Source organism: Arvicola amphibius, chromosome X (genome assembly GCF_903992535.2).
Source record: "Arvicola amphibius chromosome X, mArvAmp1.2, whole genome shotgun sequence".
Lineage (NCBI taxonomy): Eukaryota > Metazoa > Chordata > Mammalia > Rodentia > Cricetidae > Arvicola > Arvicola amphibius.
This window is the reverse complement of record NC_052065.1, coordinates 87440012-87453120: the sequence shown is the minus strand read 5'-3', so window position 1 is coordinate 87453120 and position 13109 is coordinate 87440012. Positions and strand designations below refer to the sequence as shown.

Sequence of the window (13109 nt, the reverse complement as noted above, 5' to 3'; positions counted from 1 at the left end):
TGAAGACAAGGCTTAGTGGTCAAGAGCACCATCTGCTCTTCCAGAGGACTGAGGCTTGATGTTCAGCATCTTGATGGGAGCTCAAACCCATCTGCAACTCCACTTGTAGGGAGTTGATGCCTGTTCCTGGCCTCTGAGGGCACTGGGGCATTGGTGCATAAACATACATGTAGGCAAACACCTACGTACATATAAATAAATAAATCTGGGAATGCACTAAAATTTTGAATTTATACATACATTAGTCGGCTATTTTTAGGAATTCTAGAGGAAAACTGTGTTTTAGGCTTGTGGCTCAAATTGGTGGCTTCAGCAATGGATAATGCTCTGTGACTGATTCTAGGTAATCACTGTGTGATGGCTGATGTGGACTGCCTCCTAGAAACCACCAATGGGGGAAGATCTTTCTTCTCCAGTGTCCTAGGAAGTCCCTGAAGCAAGAGGCGTGGTGTATCTCAGTGACTGGGCTATCTAAGGTTTATGTGCATCTCCCAGATGAGCTAGCTGTTGGAGACCAGAACAAGCCATGATGTTTATGTAGTCTTCTGATGTGGTTTCTGTGATATCCTGAGGCCAGACACCCCCTGCCACCATTGTTAAACCTCGAATCTCTGGAGTCACATAGAAAGGACTGGAAAGAGCAGTTACCTCTTCTCTTTGATGTCCAGGGAATGAGAATGTAGATAAATCTCTGATAAGATGATTGTCATCAGCTTTGTAGCCTACATCAAAACAGTTAACACGAACACAGATTTCTACACATATGTTTAAACATATAATTCTCTAAACAAAATGCACACAAATTGAAATATAAGTAAAAATGTTCATCTTTGTCCCACAATAAAACCAACACCCGAGTGCTTATTCAAGCATCAGACGGCAGAGATTACATCAGCTGGCCCATCAAAGTGACACAAGATGAGTACAAACAGCTTTCAGACACAAAACAGAGTTAAAGATTAAACTACCTGTAGACAGATGCCACACAAGGCTATGGAGAAAAGCAAGCAAACGGGCTTACTGCCACACATAACCAGATATGGCCTGTCACATCAACAGCTGTCCAACAAATGGAAAAGGCTGTCAAAAGGCCAGGAGCTGTCCATGTGCCATCTTTACATATTGATACTGAGGGCACAAAACAAACCAGGGTCCATATGGCATGAGAGCAGGGAGGAGAGAACAGCATCAGGACCAGCAATGAAGAGGCCAGTAGGCAAGGAAGACTGAAAACGCTGCCTCCCTGTACGACAGGAGCTCATGTGGGAAAGCTAAAGAAATACAAACAATAGAAGATGCTGGAATCAGCGCTGAGAGTGGCCTGGTGTTTATGAGCATATGACTTTCCCCACTGGGCACACTCCGGGAGTCTTCCTTTTCTTACCAAAATGTCTCTATTTCTAACCAGGACTACTGTTCCATTTCTTCGACCTAAGGCATATGACCCTGAAAGCTTCAGCAGGTCTGCCGCAAAGTGATGCACAGCTATTCCACAGAACAGATTTGTCCAGATCAGAAAACCAAAGGCCTGCTTTGTGTTTCACAGCTGAACCCATGTTTAAATCTCAGGAACATGATCCCTTTAGCTGCTCTACTCAATCACATTGAGGTTAAAAGACTCCTGCTTTGTTTATTGTAGATTATATTTTCTACATCCTAAAGTTCAGTGTGACTTCAACAGTTAGTCAGCCAGGTAATTTCTTAAGGCCTTTTGTCTGTATTCCCTGCTTCTTAACTTGTTAACTTGTGTAAGCCGGATGGGGACATTTGTTTTATAGCATCCCTCAGGACTGAAACATTCTATCTTACAGGGAAGCTCCTTAAAGCCGAAAGTAAACAAAATAGTTTCAGTAAGTCCCTAAAACTGACCAGATTAACTAGCTCCCACCCTATCCCCCACAGTAAACATCTGAAATATGCCAAACTTCCCAGGAGATGCCTGAGCAGCCAAGGAGCCTAAAAAATCAGGGATCAGCTGAGCTACTTGGAAGAGGTTTAGATCAACTGAGGCACCTACCTGGAAAGGGCATTCTGCAACCTGCAGCCTGAGTAGTTTGTTCCAGGTTTCCAGCTTTTGGGAGGTGGTATGCTTGCTGGGGTGGGGTTTTGATCATGCTGCTGCCTTGAGTCATCAATGCTCCTGGAAGTAATTCTTCACCCACATTCTTGTAAGCAACCCCAAGACAACTCATGGGTTCATCAACATAGACTTTGGTAGTATTTGTACCATGGCCTCTCAAGCCCCCTATCTAGGGTAAATAGTTGTATATGTGTTTTGTGTCTCTCCAGGAAAACTTTGTCATGCAACATTAAAGTTATTCCTTGATTTTCCCAGTAGATCTCTTCAGAGTAACAATGTTCCTTTCTTTATTTACGAGATGGTTTAATCTCTAGCATTATCAGATCCAAACTGTGGACTCTTTCCTCGTGCTTGCTTTTGGTTCTGCCAAGCCTCTGATCCTGCCTTCTTATTCCAAGAAAAACTATCTGGACCTGTAGTGATGAGCGGCGGGCAGGCCTGCTTTTCATCCTGCCCGGCTCCTGGCCACCGGCTAGCTTATGCTCTGAAATAATTACACGGAAACTGTATTCTTTTAAACACTGCCTGGCCCATTATTTTCAGCCTCTTACTCACATCTTGACTAACCCATATCTAATAATGTATGTAACACCATGAGTGGTATCTTACCAGGAAAGATTCAGCATGTCTGACCTGGTGGCTGGCTCATTCACATCTGTCTCCCTGAGGAGAGGCACGGCGGTCTGCCGCAGAAAGCAGAGGCATGGCGATTTATCTCACTTAGGAGAGGCGTGACATCTGACTGAGCCATCTACCTCACTTCCTGCTTCCTGTTCAGTCTACTCCACCCACCTAAGGGCTGGCCAAGGAAGTTTGTTTATTAGCCAATGAGAATACTCCATCATTTCCCCTTTTTCTGTTTAAACAAAAAAGAAAGACTTTCACTTTAACATAATAAAATTACATATAACAAAACAGTTATCAAATAAGAATTACAGCTACGATATTTATATCTACTCTATCTTTTATCATAACTACGGAAAACTATAACTATCTGTCTATTCTTCAACTCCATCAAAGACTCCAGAAGGATATAATATTACCTAGGTGAACAAGAAGTAAGCTACTTCCAAAACTCTAGAAATCACAGAGACATCTCGCTGCCTGGGCAGTCACCCAAAGTTCTTTTTGTTTATTAGCCAATGAGAATCCTCCATCATGGATCCCTCTAATAATTTCCCTATGTTACATCATCCCTCAACTTGAAATATTTTGTATTAATATATTCCTCTTGCTTCTATTCAATTAATCATATTAATTGAACTCATAGAAGATATCTTTTTATTTAACTTATTTTTTAAATATTTATTTATTTATTATGTATACAATATTCTGTCCCCATGTGTGCCTGCAGGCCAGAAGAAGGCACCAGACTTCATTATAGATGGTTGTGAGCCACCATGTGGTTGCTGGGAATTGAACTCAGGACCTTTGGAAGAATAGGCAATGCTCTTAACCACTGAGCCGTCTCTCCAGCCCCTATTTAACTTATTTTTAATTGAATATAATTTTTTCATACAATATACTCTGATCATGGTTTCCCCTCCCTCAGTTTATCCCAGATATTCCCCATTCCCCCCTATTCAGACAACCCACACCTTCTGTTTCTCTCTGTTTGGAAGAGAAACAGACAAAAAAATTAAACAAACAAGCCATAATTTAAAACAAAATAACAAAGAGAAAACACAAGAAACAGACACAGAAAATAGAGGGAACTAATTTTTCCCTTGCAAGTGAATGTCCTTTTGAGACAACTTTTTGTTTAGGAATGGGAGTTTCTGTCCCCTTACCATGCTCAGTATTGGGACCCTGTCTGCCATGAACCTATGCATGCCCTGTGCATGCTGCCATAGCTTCTGTGAGTTCACATGTGCATCTATTCTGTTATGTTTGAAAGACATTCTTTTCTCTTGATGCCATTCATCTCCTTTAGCTCTTACAATCTTTCTACCACCTCTTCCATGTAGCAAACCAGAGCCTTGGTGGGGAAGGTTGATGATGGCATCTCAATTGTTACTGACAGTTCCAAATACTCTCACTATTTACACATTGTTCACATGTGGGTCTCTGTGTATCTACTGCAGTAGGAAGCTCCTCTGGTGATGAATGAAGAAGGCTCTGAACTATTTGCACATTGTTCACATGTGGGTCTCTGTGTATCTACTGCAGTAGGAAGCTCCTCTGATGATGAATGAACAAGGCTCTGGTCCATGAGCATGGCAGAATGTCTTTGGGAGTCATTTTCTTGCTATGTTCCTTTAGCAGAACAATAGCATTTGGTTTTCCCCTTGGCCCATGCCCTATCTAATCTCAGGTTCTTAGTCACTCAAGCAGTGTCAAGCATGGGTTATATCTTGTGAAGTGGACATAAATTCTAAGCAGAGAGTGGTTGGCTGTTCCTACAATATTTGTGCCCCTATTGCACCAGAAAGATCCAGAAAGAACTGGGTCTCAGAGCCCTCAGTGTGTGCTATGAGTAATTGCCAAAGAAACAACCCTGAAATGTATGTATGCACACATATGTATGTGCTCATGCATACAAATGGATGTGGAGGCACAGTTTTCCAAAACAGAGCTGATACGGGAGCCCCTGACATGCTAGGGCTTCTAGCTTCATGAGTGAGTCATGGGGAAATGTTAAGAAGTCTTGCCCTTCTTAGGTAAACAATCTGTGTGGGGTCTTTTCAAACTGGAAAGTGGAGTCCAGTCATCAGAACCATCACTGTTAACCTGAGTGCTAATCAGAATGGTAAGCCTCTCTTCAGCGATCATGCCTTCTGATCGCGCAGCTGTTGGATGTGAGGACCTCCCAAAGCCAGCTTCTGACTCAGACCTGTTTCTCAGTGAGTTCATCTGCTCCCTGCTTCTCATCTCCTTTCCCTCTCCAAGCCCCATCCCCAGAAGGAAGTCTTGCTCCTGGCTACCAGTTTAGACACATAACAGCATTCCAATACTACCTCCCCAGTTTAGGGATCTGGAAATCATGCCTCAAATTATCACATGTGAGTCAGCAAAAAGAGTAATTCAGACAGTAGTAGGTAAGTCCTCCCAAAGCCTTGCTTCTCCTTTGCTGAAATTGTCTCTCATTGGTTGCTCAAGAGAACTGGTCACTTCCCGAGTCTCAGCAGGTTCCTGTGTGGTTTCTCTGACCACAAATAGCCTAGTGAGGACTGTAAGTTGTCCCAAATCCTTTTTCTGTATGGCCATTGTTTCGTTTCAACGAATTAGTGTTATGGTGGAAATCTTGCATCATTCAGATTACCCACCCTTGAAAAAACTCTCCTGATCCTCCTGATCCTCCTCTTCTTTCTCCTCCTGCTCATCTTCCTCCTCAGTCAAGTACTAAGATGCACTAGGATATATTAAACTCTGCCCAGGGAATCCCTACCTGTGATGCAAAGGCAGTCAAAGCTCTCTTTACTTCTCTTTCTGGCCTTAAAGCAACTGGAACCTTATGTGCTCTTCTTTGAGGTTCATCTACATCTTTCAGGCTTTGCAGTATTGTGGTTCTGGAGAAGATGGACATTGATTCTTTTTAAAGGAGTAAGACTATGGTAGGGAACCCCAGTGGATCATTGTGTCAATACTGCTCATCTGTGCCTTCCTAGATTCTGTCTATGTCACTGAGTAGTACCAGATGCTGGGGTGTTCCAACCTCTGGATCCAGCCCTCTGCAGTGCCAATCCAGTGTGTCTGTCCGTATCTCCATGGGGTAGGTGGAATTATGAGGTGTGAAAGGGGTTGAAATTCCATTTCATTAAATCTTTGGATAATCCGAGGAGCAGGCCATCTCACCATACTTGGATAAAACAGAAAGTTGTCCTTTAGGGATGGATCAGGGTAAGGTAATGGATGAGCAGTTCTGTGTTCAGAATCAAGTCACTCCCTGTTCTATGCTCTCCTCTTTTAAATTGTGTGAATGAATGTGTGTTGTGTGTATCTGTGCTGTATGTGTTGTGTAAGTGAGGGTCCAGTGAGAACAAATGTGGGGACTACTGGAGGATGTCATGTCTATTCCTATATCACCCTCCACTTATCTTCTGAGACAGGGTCACTCACTGAATCTCAGTGTTGCTGTTTCAGCTGTGCTATGGTGTGGGAAGTCCTTCTTTATATGTGTTACTTTTATTGGTTAATGAATAAAGAAACTCCTTGGCCTGCGATAGGGTAGAGTAGAGCTAGGAAGAGAAAACTAAACCAAATGCTGGAAGAAAGAAGGTGGAGTCAGAGAGAAGCCATGAAGCCCTGCAGGGTATAGCTGCCTGACAGAACTTTACCCAGTAAGCCACAGCCACATGGCGAAACACAGATTAATGGAGATGGGTTAGTCTAAGATATAAGAGTAAGCCAGAAATATGCTTAAGCTATTGGCCAAACATTATTTCAATTGATACAGATTTCTGTGTGATTATTTCTGGTCTGGGCAGCCAGGAACGAATGAGCAGCCTCCTACAACAGTGCTAGCTGGCAAAAAAAGCTGTTAAAATGTGCCCATCTCTCCCTACACCAATGCTGTGGTCACAGGTATCCATGGTCATACCTAACTTTTATGCAGATGCTTGCGCTTGTCAATTATGTGTTGTTTCCACAGCAGGCACTCTTTAACACTGAGCACTCTCCCCAGTATGCTCAATTCCTTTTAAGGATTTTCCCTAAGTGCCCAAGTGGAGCATAGTGAAAATTTAAATAGAAAATCAAGACTATCTGTTAGCCCCTAGCCAGAAAGAGCTATGGCTCATTATCCCCTGGGCATTTCCTTAGGATAGGAGCACAAGTGGATGGGATTGCCAAGACCAGGACCGAAGATCAAGACATAGCCGATGAGGCCTGGGTCTTCTGGGTGATCAGAGATGGAAAGGTGGAGAAATTTGGCTCCAGAATCACAGAGCAAGGGGAGAGACAAGCAATTCAAGACTGGATTACTCTCAGTGTCTCTCCTCAAGAGCCCATGCGGCTGGGCACATCCCACTTAGAGATGGAGAGCTCCAGAGGCAGTCTGGTGATTTCCTTAGTCCAGGTAATGAACACCTTGACTATGGGTCTACTATTCTCCATTTTCCCCACTGGATGATCATATATGGTCCCAATTTGAGAGTGAACCCGAGTTGGCAGCATTCAGGGACTCATGACTAAGAGGCTCACAGGGCTTGTGGCTCTATTTGTAGGAGACTGTAGGTGCTTCTGCTGTGGTTACAGTGTGTGTAAATTTAGAGACCCTGTAGGGTTTTAGGAGCCTGAGTTTGAGTGTGCTAGTCAGGTCTCCAGATGTCTCCCTGTGAGGACTATGGCTGACATACATGACCAAAAAGGAATGGATCAGATAGGACTCTGATCAGTGTTTGTCACCCCTCAGAGCTGTCATGTGTAGGATGGGGCTCACTCTGTCTTCAACATCAGACACATCTTACATCTGGAATCTTCTCAGTAAAATAAACTTGGCTCCACTTCACTGTCATCGTCTACATATTGGGCTGAGGCCAGCCAGTACATGTGGCCCCTTACCATTACTTAATTCCTTTGGTTCCAATAGAACCTCCAAATCATTCCTTCCTGAGGTCTTCCCTGGCCAGTCTCTGACTGTGTGCACCCACCTAAAAGTATGGCAGGCTCAGGTGGACCTACCGCATGTCTGTTTACTGCCTATGGGTATCAGGGGTCAGAAGAAACTCTAGTGCTGCATGGGCTACTGTGGTGCTTGTGACCTCCCAAATGGGCCACTTTTGTGCATGTTCACATCTTGAAATATCCTGAAGAGCCTGTCGGATTGTTCTAATTATTTTCAGATGGGATCCCCTGGTGGCATTTCATTTACAGGTGAGACTTCCTAATGAACCTGCACTTCCGTTTTGAGATTCCCTCCTGCAATTGAACTTGCAGGTAAGGCCTCAGTGTACCCCAAAGCCCCAATCTGGCTTTACTACTATATTTAAACTTCAATGTGAGAGTCCCTGGGGCAGCTTGGTACCCAGATGAGATTCCCCAGTGAAAATGCACTTGGAGATGGGCCTGCTTATTTGATCATTCAAGGATGATGTTTGTGCAAATGAAGGATGATGGTAGTTCTAACCAAGACAGTCCTAGGTACATATGAAGGACCATGCTTACACCTCTCTGAGAAGTCCTGCATGCAAATAAATGATGTACTTGAACAATTTGCAGGCCTATCAATGACCCATCATGGCAAGTTCTCCCGCTGTGGCCTGGGTAATAAAATAGTTTCAAACCCTACTAGAGTTCTTCAAGGCTTGTGGTGGCAAAGTTACCATGCAAGCTGTCTTGAAACAGTCTTTCTTGAATCGCCTTTTAGTGACAAGGCTGTGCTTTGACAGCAACCAGCTCTATTTGCCGTGTAACTTCCTCAGGGTGTGTGCAGAGTCTTCGATGGAGCCATGTTGACATGAAGGCAGTCATGCTGGCTGTTGGACTGCTTTCCCTTCACTGAAAACATGCCATGACAGGAGAGGAAATTCTAACAGTTGGTAATGAGGAAGCTAAATTTCTTGCCCTCTTAAATATTGGCATATTTAGAGGAAAAAGGAAATATATTTATTAAAGGAATTGCTTACAATGATGGCCTATCATTAACATTAGCTGCCATTTAGACATTCTGTTACCTGCAGTACCAGTGCCCAGGAAGAATTGGTGCTCTCAAATATCAGAGTGTGAATAGGAAGCTGGTAGCATGATTATTTAAAAACATATGAATACAGTGAGATTCACTTTTATTTTCATAGATGTGAACTTGTTGTATTACTTAAAAATTCATATACTAAAGCATCAGTATCCATTGTGGTTGTTTTTGGAGGCATGCCCTTTATGTCTGTGATTACTTTTATATGAGGTTATAAAGGTGGGAGCTGTTAACTGTTGGAGTTGTTGTTTATAGTTAATAAGACACTGGGAGCCTTCTTTCCATGCCCTCCCTTCATGCTGTGCCCAGTAGGAACACAGTAAGAAGATGATCATTTTTTCTTTTATTGAGATATACATTTTTCCCACTCCTCTTCCTTCCTCCCCTCTCCTCTTCCAACATCCCTCTGCCCCTATGCACCCAATTTACTCAGGAGTTCTTGCGTTTTTCTAATTCCTAGGTGGATCCATGTATGTCTCTCTTAATGTCCTCTTTGTTGTCTAGGTTCTCTGGGGCTGTGAACTGTATGTCTAAAAGCCACTTATGAGTGAGTACATATTATATTTGTCTTTCTGGGTCTGGGTTGCCTCACTCAGGATGGCTTTTTCCATATATTTGCCTGAGAATTTCAAGATATCATTTTTTTTTACTGCTGACTAGTATTCCATTGTGTAAATGTATATATTTTCCTTATCCATTCTTTGAGGAGCATCTAGGTTTTTTCCAAGTTCTGGCTATTACGAATAATGCTGTTATGAACATAGTTGAGCGAATGACCTTGTGGTATGATTGAGCATTCTTTGAGTATATGCCCAGAAGTGGTATTGCTGGGTCATGAGGTAGGTTGTTTCCTAATTTTCTGAGAAATTGCCATCTTGATATCCAAAGTGACTGTACAAGTTTGCACTCTCATCAGCAATGGAGGGGTGCTCCCCTTACTCCACATCCTCTCCAGCATAAGCTGTCATCAGTGTTTTTGATTTTGGCCATTCTTACAGGTGTAAGATAGAATCTCAGAGGTTTTTTGGTTTCCATTTCTCTGATGGCTAAGAAAGTTGAGCATTTCCTTAAGTATCTTGCGGCCATTTGAGATTCCTCTGTTGAGAGTTCTCTGTTTAGGTCTGTGCCTAATTTTTTTGATTGGATTATTTGTTCTTTTGAAGTTTGGTTTCTTGAGTTATTTCTGTTTTGGACCTGAACCCTCTGTCCAATGTGGGGTTGGTGAAGACCTTTTCCCATTCTGTAGGCTGTCATTTTGTCTTGTTAACCCTGTCCTTTCTGTAAAGACAGAAGCTTCTCAGTTTTCGGAAGTCCCATTTATTGATTGTTGCACTCAATATCTGTGCTACTGGAGTTATAGTTAGAAATGGTCTCTTGTGCCAATGCATTTAGGGCTCCTTCCTACTTTCTCTTCTATGAGGTTCAGTGTAGTTGGTTTGATTTGTTTGGACAGGAGTTTTGTGCATGAGAATAGATATGGATCTAATAGCCTTCTTCTGCATGTCGACATCCACTTATGTCAGCAGCATTTGTTGAAGACGCTTTCTTTTTTCCATTTTATAATTTTAGCTTCTTTGTCAAAAATCAGGGGTTCATAGGTGTGTGGATTGATATCTGGGTCTTCAATTTGATTCCATTGGTCCTCCTGTCTGTTTTTATACCAATACCAAGCTGTTTTCATTACTATAGCTCTATAGTAGAGTTTGAAGTCAGGAATGGTGATGCCTCCAGAAGTTCCTTAATTGTACAGGATTGTTTTGGCTACACACACACACACACACACACACACACACACACACACACACACACACACGTAGTTTGTTTCCTATGTAGTTGAGTATTCTCTTTTTTTCCAGAAAAGGCTATTTTTTTATTCAAGTAACTGCAAATAGGAAATCAGAGAGGGAGCCCCAGGCCGGAACAAATACTGACCACTCCTCCCCCACAGAATGAGGGGAGGTGGCCCTACACCCCTTTCCCATCAAAATGGATCCCCCTCCTCACTCTGCTGCAGCATCTAAGAGGCAGGGCCCTATTGTCCCTGTTGTGGGGTGGTTGGTAGCCAGCCTGCTGCACCCTAGCTCCCCTTCCCCCTAGAGTGTCTCGGGGAGAATGCAGGCAGAAGGGGAGGATGAACTTTTGGCCCTGGTAGCAGAAGCAATGATGGGTGTCTAAGAATGAACACTGAACAAAAAACAACACAACTGTCCAGAGGTAGTTTGTGAACAGAGGAGAAGATGGAACCAGAACCTTGGGGGGCAGGGAGGAGCAAAAGGAGGGGGTCAAGGCTAGCTCCTTGGTGCCCCACTGGAGGAAGGGTAACAGCCTAGAGTGGGGGAGGTGAGTTAGTGCTTCATCTGCCTTAGTTGAATGTCAGAGAATAGGACCTCACCCTGGAGATGGGTGTGACCCCCATCTGTCACTGCATTGGGTCCCAGGTGAGAACAAGGTGGGTGGCCCATCATGTCCGACTTCCTGTATTTCCAAGGGACTCTAGCCAACCTAATGCAGGGTCTAGGTACGGTCCATCAAAAGTGACCGAGAAACCCACCTGGTGACTGTTCGGTGAGGGGTGGGGGCATGCTGGGATCTATGTATCCCTGCATCTACCACACTTCCTGCGGCCAGGTCAGCTAATGGGGCTTGTCTGAATTGAGATGGGGCTGGGGCCCTTTAAGGCCAGGGAATGCTCCCAGGATTCTGTACAAGGAAGCCAGGAACAGCAGAGCAGAGGGGACCTGCAAAAGAAAGAGCCCAGAGAGCCACGTCTCCAGGGTAGTGCACAGCAGGGCAGGCTGCGGCTAAGTGGAAAGTTAGCCTTGTCTGGAGAGGGCAGGTGTATTGGGAAGGAGGGCACAGGGACTGAGCCAAACCCTGCTCCAGTGGGTGCCGCAGAGCCTGCAGCTGGTGCGGTAGTGTACAGTGGGGGTGGGGAGGGGGCTGGAAGCAGGGCTTCCGGTCCCAGGGGAAGCTGCTCCTGTGGTGGCCAAGGAGCAGGCGGCACTGCGTGTGGTCACTGCTCCTCCTCCGAGGATTCCTGGGAGATGCCCTCCTCTTCCTCCTTCTCCAGTTTCTTGGGTCTGTCCCTCGGTTTCCTCCCTGGGGCTGAGGCCGTTTTCCGTGTCTTGGTGGCACCCTTATTTTTGCTTCCCTTTGGTCGGCCCCAAGGTCTCTTGGGTGTTGGCACTTCACTGGGCTCCTTCGGAGGCTGCGGGGCCTCGCTTCTCACTCCCGTTCTTCTCCTGCTTGGAGGCCAGGGGCTGGCTGGAGTTTGAGCTGGACTCGCTCATCTTTGTTCTCTACTGGGCAGTTAGGGGGACTGGCTGGGATGGCCTTCTTGGAGCCGCGCCAAAACCAGAAATAGCCCCGACTCGGAGTCCCAATTTGAGCTGTAGTTTATTATTCTTTTGAGGTCTGTGAAGAATTTTGCTGGGATTTTGGTGGGGATTGCATTGAATTTGTAGATTGCTTTTGGTAAGATTGACATGCTATGTTCATCATACCTATCAAAGATCACGAGAGATCTTTCCATTTTTTGGTGTTTTCTTTTTTTTCTTCAATGATTTAAAGTTCTTGTCATACAGGTCCTTCACTGGTTTGGTTAGAGTTACCCCAGTATATTTTATGATATTTGTAGCTATTGTAAAGGGTGATGTTTCTCTGATGTCTTTCTTATCCCATTTATCAGAAAATAATCATTTTTTTCTTATATTTTTTATTAAAAATTTCCGCCTCCTCCCTGCCTCTTCCCAGCCTCCCATTTCCCTCCCTCACCCCCTACTCTCATCCCCCTCCCTCTCCAGTCCAAAGAGCAGTAAGGGTTCCCTGCCCTGTGGGAAGTCCATGGTCCTCCCCACTCCATCCAGGTCTAGGAAGGTGAGCATCCAAACAGGCTTCACCCCTCCAAAGCCCGTACATGCAGTAGGATCAAAACCCAGTGCCATTGTCCTTGGCTTCTCAGCAGCCCTCATTGACCGCCATGTTCAGGGAGTCCAGTTTTATCCCATGCTTTTTCAGTCCCAGTCCAGCTGGCCTTGGTGAGCTCCCATTAGATCAGCCCCACCATCTCAGTGGGTGGGTGCACCCCTGGCGGTCCTGACTTCCTTGCTCATGTTCTCCCTCCTTCTGCTCCTCATTTGGACCTTGGGAGCTCAGTCCGGTGCTCCAGTGTGGGGCTCTGTCTCTATCTCCATCCATCGCCAGATGAAGGTTCTATGGTGATATGCAAGATTTTCATCAGTATGGCTATAGGATCGGGCCATTTTAGGCTCCCTCTCCTCAGCTGCCCAAGGAACTAGCTGGGGACATCTCCCTGGACACCTGGGAACCCCTCTAGAGGGAGCAGGAAAGTATATATCTTAATTAAGGGAGCCATTTCAGGGTTGGCAAGAAAATGAT

General features: G+C 44.7%; 1 pseudogene; it reads right to left on the bottom strand.

The window, feature by feature from the left end:
• Positions 1–11642: 11642 nt before the first annotated feature.
• LOC119805390 lies at positions 11643–12001 on the bottom strand (annotated as a pseudogene).
• Positions 12002–13109: the final 1108 nt, after the last annotated feature.